The sequence below is a fragment of the Pelobates fuscus genome, chromosome 1 (assembly GCF_036172605.1).
Source record: "Pelobates fuscus isolate aPelFus1 chromosome 1, aPelFus1.pri, whole genome shotgun sequence".
NCBI classification, from domain to species: Eukaryota; Metazoa; Chordata; class Amphibia; order Anura; family Pelobatidae; genus Pelobates; species Pelobates fuscus.
In genome coordinates this window covers 4,270,846-4,278,980 of record NC_086317.1, presented here as the reverse complement: position 1 = coordinate 4,278,980, position 8,135 = coordinate 4,270,846, and positions in this window count along the sequence as shown.

Genomic DNA, 8,135 nt, shown 5'->3' with positions numbered 1-8,135 from the left:
CCGGTTGGTCCGACACAAATCGTCTAGTTAATGGACCACGTATCTAGTGCCCGCCTCGTATTTGACACCGACTCCAGAAAAGTACTGAACTTTTTGAAGTACGCACACGAGACCCCATTGGTAAACACAGCTCGGATCTGAGCGCACAATACTGCCCCTCAAAAAGCAGCCCAGGAAATGATGACAGTCGGGCTGGCCCCACTCCATGATTCCAGAAAAGACTTGAGACCCTCTAAAAGGTCCTCCAAAGGTTTAAGAGCAGATAACTCTCCGCTGAAGGCCGTATCCCGTCTGCCGTGGTCCATGCCCGGGCGTAACTGCGCCCCCAGCCGTATCTCCACATCCCAAGGCCTCACCCATACCGCGACCTAGAATGAGAAGAAACTCTGGGTAGGCCGTCCAAATGATACCTGGCCGCCCTACTCTCTCGCTCAGACCCGGGAAAGACTCCTACTCCCTGTGCCATGCCCACTCCCAACCAGCTGTGTCTCATAGTCCCCCGGCGAACTCCCGCTAGATGAGCCTGATCTGCTGCGCCTGCAGCCACTAGCCCTAACCAGGGATCCCAACGTACGCTCCTGGGTAGCCGCCTTGTGAGACCCCCTGCCATGGTGGCCCGCATGTTCCCTATGGGCACTCTGGGATCTATAGTGTGACCAGTGCCCCCCAGCACCCCTGGTGGGCCTGATGTGGTATGCCTGACGTGGTATGCCTGAGTGTGGCACTCCGTGCCCACCTGTGATGGGGAGCTAATGGGTGTGGAAGCCCGCCTACCCGTTTCCCAACACTCCCAGGGCCGCCTCTACCCACGCTAGGCGATCTGGACGCCGACCTGCAAGGGGACCCCATGGACAAACTGCACTCCCATGACCTGTTAGAAGAAGCCCATCGATGCCCACTGTCCCTCGGGCATCCTATCATTGCCTGGGTGCTTGGTGCCCGCCTTCCCAGCACATGCTTGCTGCCCCTGGACCTATGACCCCTTGGGATGGGGGAACGACTCACCCATCATGTAACCAGCTGAAACTGCCTCTCCAACCTGACCAACAGCACTTGCAGTGCCTCCATTGTCTGCTCCCAGCCGTTTGCGCTGATTCTGGCTCCTTCCCGTGAATGTGGCCCGAACCCTGCATCCTGGACTCCTGTTCGTGGCCTGAACTCTCTTCCAGCCTGCGACCCAACCGTGTGGCAGCTTCCCGACCTTCCTGTTCATGGCCCGAACCGACCTCGTGATCGTGGTCCAAACATTCGGCAGACCTTCCACACGCCTGTTCGGGTGCATCCGAACCAGCCCTCGCCTGAACGTGCTCCATCCTCTGTGTTCGCCTGTTCGCGGCCCGAACGTTCATCACTTCTAGACGACTCCCCTTCGCAGTCCAAACGTACGGTTTCAGCCTCATTTCCAGGGGTGTGCACAGACTGTGATGCCTCCACGACCTCCCGAACTCCCGCCGCTCCCAGTAGCCTTCGACCTCGCTTCCAGAGAGGGGCTCACCCTCCTCATCCCGGTGGAGCCAACGCTAGGGCTCAAACGTTGTGACAGTCTGGTTCTACGAGTGGGGCGACCAGGAAGCAGTCCATCTGCTGCCGCCGACTCAGAGGCAGAAGACCCAGATGAGACCAGGGCCTCTCCCAGACGCTCCCAGAGCATGGAAACACCTCTCTGCTGAACAGCATCTTGAACATCAGCCAGCCAATCCTCCATTCTTCACACAGCAGCACCTGCAAGACACAGGACAGAGACACCACACTGCACTAAACAGGTAAGTGAGGATTAATTAAGATGGTCCCTGTGACGAGACCAATCTCGCCACATTGCATTGGAGAAGCCTGGTTGCCCGCCTGTTGCCTCTGGACTATGGCCTCATGTTAAAAAGCCTTCTTTTCCCCTGCAGAAAAGGCTTGTTCGTGCCTTTCTGTCCGGTGTTCGGTAGATTCAATCTACCAAACAAACAACCGATTGACTGGACCACCTGTATTGGGAGTGTGTCGTCAATTTACCTCCCAGAAGCTGCGGTTAACCGCAGCTTAATTGACAAATGCTGGGTGGCCTTTGTTCGTTTGCCGAACACGTGGCAGGGCCATTTTAAAGTCCCGAACGGCCAGCGGTGTTCAGCGCCCAAACGATGGAACTGGAAACAGACACTTATTTGCGCGAACACCGCTGAACCGTCAGCCTCCTTGCTTCTGCATTCGGTCATTTAACCGGATGCCTGTTCATTCGGTAGTTTAAACCGTATGAACAACATTTCCCCAGATAGCCATCCCGTGGAGTCTATTCGTATGGAGAACAGACTTTGTGAACACTTTAACTCCACGGCGATTGGACTGAGTGCATAGGATCTGAGCGCTATTCGGTACTTTTGTGCGCTCAGATCCCAGCTATCTGGGAATGGGTTCCATGTATATATATTATGTGACAAATGTAACATTATGTATTTTATTGTATTTTTGTGTTTTACTGTAACCATGTGGTTAATGGAGTTGTGCCTCTGTCCTTGGAGATAATTTGATTACTTCCCAATTATCTCCAGGATAGAGGGGAGGGATTGTAATGTACTGTGGGAATGTTTTAACCCTGTATGCCTGTGATTGGTTATTTTACCATTTGTGTCCCAGTCTTCCATCTGGTCCCCTAGGGGAGTGTCCACCAGGTGGAAGACCTGCATAAATACCGGGCAGGTAGCCCACATTAAACCAGACCACTGCTTGACCCTCAACACGGAGCTCTGTCTCGTCTTTGGGGGGATTTACTGTATGCTGTTAGAGACTGATTGCCAGGAGTGTAAGCCACTTGGATGCTTTTCCTGTTCACCTGCTAGCAGCTATTCGTGAGGTTCCGGTTCAGGAGTTTGGAGTACTATTTTGTATCCAGTTCGGGAGTTTGGAGTGCTATTTTGTATGCAGTTCGGGAGTTTGGAGCATTCCCTTGTATCCAGTTCGGGAGTTTGGTGTTCTGCAGTAGCTGTGCCTGTATCTCTGGAAGGGGAAGATCTTCTAAACGGCGGTTTAACCCTTTTATGCCCGGGGTGCCGTTACAGCCCCTAACCTAAAATGGCTGCTATATATATTCCTCTAACACAAACCCCTCCTCCAGCTATCTAGACAGTCCCCATACATTAAACCCCTCCTATGCCGGTCTCCTAGCCCTGTCAAGGCCCATTCCCCTTAGCTGCGCTGCTCCATGACTACATTATTACTGCTGTCACATCTCGGTACTGACTGTCTCTCTCTGTTTATGTATTATTACAGCTGTCACATCCTGGGTACTGACTTTCTCTCACTATCTCTCTCTCTGTTTATGTACACATTTTAGAGTGACCTTTTACTGTGGCCAGCCTAAGGCATACCTGTGCAATAATCATGCTGTCTAATCAGCATCTTGATATGCCACACCTGTGAGGTGGATGGATTATCTCTGCAAAGGAGAAGTGCTCACAACACAGATTTAGACAGATTTGTGAACAATATTTGAGAGAAATCGGCCTTTTGTGTACATAGAAAAAGTCTTAGATCTTTGAGTTCAGCTCATGAAAAATGGGGGCAAAAACAAGTGTTGCGTTTATAATTTAGTTCAGTGTATTATTACAGCTGTCACATCCTGGGTACTGGCTGTCTCTCTCTCTCTGTTTATGTATTAATACTGCTGTCATATCCCGAGTGTCACAGGAAACAAGCGAGGGAGAAGTGAGAGTTGTGACTAGTAAAGCGTGCCTGAATAACAGACCTCACACATAACAGCTCTTTCATATCCTCTTAACCCTCTCTGTGCCAGATACACCGAGCTCCCCAGCCTGCCCCTTGTCTGTCATCTCTGTGCCGGACACACCGAGCTCCCCAGCCTGCCCCCTGTCTGTTATCTCTGTGCCGGGCACATCGAGCTCCCCAGCCTGCCCCCTGTCTGTTATCTCTGTGCCAGAAACACAGAGCTCCCCTGCCTGCCCCCTGTCTGTTATCTCTGATCCGGACACACCAAGCTCCCCAGCCTGCCCCCTGTCTGTTATCTCTGATCCGGACACACCAAGCTCCCCAGCCTGCCCCCTGTCTATTATCTCTGAGCCGGACACACCGAGCTCCCCAGCCTGCCCCCTGTCTGTTATCTCTGAGCCGGACACACCGAGCTCCCCAGCCTGCCCCCTGTCTGTTATCTCTGTGCCAAAAACACAGAGCTCTCCAGCCTTCCCCCTGTCTGTTATCTCTGTGCCAGAAACACAGAGCTCCCCAGCCTGCCCCCTGTCTGTTATCTCTGTGCCAGAAACACAGAGCTCCCCAGCCTTCCCCCTGTCTGTTATCTCTGTGCCAGAAACACAGAGCTCCCCAGCCTGCCCCCTGTCTATTATCTTTGAGCCGCACACACAGAGCTCCCCAGCCTGCCCCCTGTCTATTATCTTTGAGCCGCACACACAGAGCTCCCCAGCCTGCCCCGTCTGTTATCTCTGTGCCAGAAACACAGAGCTCCCCAGCCTGTTATCCCCAGCCCTGTCTGTTATCTCTGAGCCGGACACACCGAGCTCCCCAGCCTGCCCCCTGTCTATTATCTCTGAGCCGGACACACCGAGCTCCCCAGCCTGCCTCCTGTCTGTTATGTCTGAGCCGGACACACCGAGCTCCCCAGCCTGCCCCCTGTCTGTTATCTCTGAGCCGGACACACCGAGCTCCCCAAAGCTACAAAGAGCTATTCTCCTACAAAGTTATATAGTGTAGCAGTTACTATGGAAACTGTTGGAATATTCCTTCTGATTACTGTACTGTAACACCCCCTGTATGTACGTAATGGGGAATTACGATGAAGCATAAACATAATTAACCCCATTCAACCCCCCCAATAACGACAGACAATGTGGTATGGATGAACAGGCCACAGCATTTATTATAACATAAATAAATTACTGTATAACACACCCATAACTCCATATATTAAACTCTTCTTTCTTTAACGAAATTGTTAGAAACAAATAATCATAAAATAACATATATACATATACAACTCAACATACAGTCCTATACAGAGACCCCACCGTCCTTGCCAATAAACCTTCAGTGGTTCCTAAACACCACTGCCTCTCACCCCCCCCCCATCATAAAAACATATCCTTCCAATGCCTGCCATCAGCCGACCTTATCCACGCTCGATGGGCACGAGACCTCAGGCAACCTAATGTTAAACCTTTGAAGCAGGGGAGGCTGAGACCTGCAAACATAAGGAACTTATTCCATCCTTAAACATAACCAAACTTAATTAGCAAGGACATACCCCCGCCACCAGAACCACCTGCGCTGGCATGCCTAGCCGAGAGGCCTCGGTCGCTGCCCCAATACGGAAGGAATGGTCCCCGAACTCCCTGCTATCCAACCCCATTGCTTCCAGCCCCAAACGAAACACTCTAACAAACTGGAAATGGGAAAGGAAACTCCCATCCCCATGCACCAGGAGAGGCAGCGCAGGAGAAGAGCGCACAGAACAATATTCCCCAAAAGGAGTCCTGTCAAGCGTTCCGAAATGGCCGAGGGAGACAATCCCACGGCCTCCCAGTCCCCTAAGAGCCGAACCAAACCCTGCAGACGAGAGGATGAGTCCCGGAAGCCCCCGCAGAACCCCTCCCACCCTTCCCATTCCCTCCAAACCTTATTATAGCGGTCCAATGTGTCCGCAGTGACCGACCCACGAACCAACTCCATCAGTCTGTCAGACCCAAGGACCACATCTCTGTCGGACACGGGACACCCTCCAGTTCGGCCTGTGGAGCCACTGCCCGAAACACGTCCCACTGTGAAAGAGAGAGAGCATCGGCCATCACATTACGCACACCTGGGATGTGCACAGCCCTACAATACACATTCAGCTCCAGACAGCGCAGCACTAGGCGCCGGAGCAAGCGAGCCATGGGGGGGGAAGAAGCAGACAGCTGGTTAATAGCCTGGACTACACCCAAATTGTCACAATGAAAGACCACCCGCCTATCCACCAGCAGGGAACCCCATACCTCCAAAGCTACCAAAATTGGGAAACGCCAGATTGGGAAACGCCAGAAACGCCAGATTCCGCGTGAGCCCTGCCGCATACCAGGTCTCCGGCCACGAGTCAGCGCACCATTTGGCGTCTAGAATGGCTCCAAAGCCGGCCGAACCCGCCGCATTGGTAAACAAATGGAGGTCCGCAATAGAGACCTCCGGGGCCTGCCAGTAAGACCTGCCATTATAGGAGGCCAAAAAGGAGTCCGAGACGGCCAAATCAGCCCGTAAGGGCTGGGTAAGCCGGATAAAATGTTGCAGATGAACGACCCCCGATGTCGCCGCCGCCAAGCGCCTATTAAAGATACGCCCCATTGGCAAGATCCGACAGGCAAAATTGAACTTCCCCAGCAAAGACTGCAGGCAGCGCAGCTGGATCTTACGCCGCCCCAGGGCTCGGGACACCGCTAGGCGCAGGTCCAAGACCTTATCGTGCGGCAGCCGACATTCCCCAGCCATCGAATCGATTTTGATGCCCAGAAAACTCAAGCACGTGACCGGACCCACCATCTTGTCATGAGCCAACGGAACCCCGAAGCGCTGAAACACCTCCCCGAGAACCCGCTGCAGGAGAGCACAGACGTGCGACTCCGCCGGACCTACACACAGAAAATCATCCAGGTAGTGCAGGAGGGAAGCGACCCCCGCTTCCCTCCGCACCACCCATTCCAGAAAAGTGCTAAAGCACTCAAAATAAAAACAGGACAGCGAGCAACCCATGGGGAGGCACATGTCCACAAAAAACTGGCCCTCAAAGGCACACCCCAAAAGATGATGGCACTCCGGATGCACCGGGAGCAGCCGGAAAGTGGAATTCCACATCCGCCTTAGCCAGCAACGCCCCCGGGCCTGCCGCTCTCACCATGCGAACCGCCGCATCAAAGGATGCGTAGGAAACCCTGCAAAGTTCCGTGGAAATGTCGTCATTCACCGATCCGCCACGAGGGTACGACAAATGGTGAATCAAACTATACTTCCCGGGATCCTTCTTGGGCACCACACCCAAGGGAGAAACTCGCAGATTCGCCATCGGCGGGGTGGAGAAGGGGCCAGCCATCCGACCCCAGGAGACCTCCTTATCCAATTTTTCCCGCACCACCTGAGGAAAAGCCCGCACGGACTTGAGGTTCCGGACGGAGAGCAGCAGAGGGCGCTTCGCGAAAGGGATCCAAAACCCCTGCTCAAACCCATCCACCAGGATCCGCGCCGCAGCCCGATTCTTATAAAGGTCGAGCCACGGGCGCATCACGTTTACGAGGACCGGCGTTGTCGCCCTTAGCCCCCATGTCCCCCTTCTCCCCCGTTTTGCCCCGCTTGAAACAGCGGGAGGCAGGATGGGCCCCAACGCAGCCAGAGCACTCATGCTTAAACCGGCACGAGGACCCCCACTTACAGAGACTGTCATTACATTTCCAACAACAGCCGGACCTCTGACTGGAGGCCGATGAGGAGGAGGATGTGCCCCCACCGCCCCCCCAAGAAAAGACGAAAACGCACCCTGTTGAGGGGCAGGACGAGTCATGATGGAAAGCCATAGGCCGATATCCATCTGATCCCACAACAGCGAGGGATGCACTGCCAGCCGCTGTCGAAACTGCTCGTCGTACCTCCACCAACCTAGCCCCCCATAGGTGCGACAAGCGTTCCAGATCGTGTCCTTATAACAGAACAGAGCGGAACACTTCTGGGGAGACTTCTCTCCCACCACGCTGGCCAAAATAGAGAGCGCCCGAATCCCAGTTCTTGGGAATTTTGCGAAAACGGTACTTCTCCCTATCATTTTCCGACTCCTTGCTGTCCTTGTCCGCCACGGGAGGAGCTTCCTCCAGCGGCAGAAGAGAAAATATTTCTACAAACTTCCCCTTCCAAATTTTTTCTTTAGTCTCCTGCTTCAAGTGCAAGCCCATGGGGCCGGACCAGCACATGTAAGCAGCACCCCGCGCCACGTCCGAGACCCCCCCCGTCAAGACAAGCATCGCCCGCTGCGGAACCAACACTGGCCACCGCGGGCGCCGGGGAACTCAGAGGCACCGCACTGCCACCCGACCCGGGTAGGGGCCCAGGAGTAGGAGAAGACTGAACCTGAGGAGGGAGCAGGGCAGGGGACCACGCCAACTGGAGCT